Genomic DNA, 666 nt, shown 5'->3' with positions numbered 1-666 from the left:
ATCTGGGAGGCCGAGGCGGGTGGATTGTTTGAGCTCAGGAGTTCGAGACCAGCCTGAGCAAGAGCGAGACCCTGTCTCTACTAAAAATAGAAAAAAATTAATCAGACAACTGAAAATATATAGAAAAGATTACCCGGGCATAGTGGCACATGCCGGTAGTCCCAGCTACACAGGAGGCTGAGGCAGGAGGATTGCTTGAGCCCAGGAGTTTGAGGTTGCTGTGAGCTAGGCTGACTCCACGGCACTCTAGCCTGGGCAACAGAGTGAGACTCTGTCTCAAAAAAAACAAAACAACAAACAAACAAACAAACAAAAAGAAAGCTCTTATGGCATACACACAGAAACACACACACAAACATGACTGAAAGAATTGTAAATTAAGACCACCGTGAACCACAAATGTACACTTAACAGATTGGCAAAATTTATAAAAAAGGATACTACAAAGTATGGTGAGGATGGGGAGAAGTAAGAACAGTGTGACAGGCAATTTCAGCTCTGTATAACCCAGAGAAATCCACACGTGTCCATACTGGCACACACCTGAAGATATTCATTGTAGTGTTGTTTGTGATGTAAAGAGCAGGAATAACTAGGTTGAAATCATTCACAGATCAATATACAAAATACGGTAAAAATTGGGAATAAAGATGGAGGGAACCTGAC

Source organism: Propithecus coquereli, unplaced genomic scaffold, assembly GCF_000956105.1.
Source record: "Propithecus coquereli isolate 6110/MARCELLA unplaced genomic scaffold, Pcoq_1.0 Scaffold521, whole genome shotgun sequence".
Classification (NCBI taxonomy): Eukaryota; Metazoa; Chordata; class Mammalia; order Primates; family Indriidae; genus Propithecus; species Propithecus coquereli.
Note: the sequence above shows the minus strand (reverse complement) of the source record.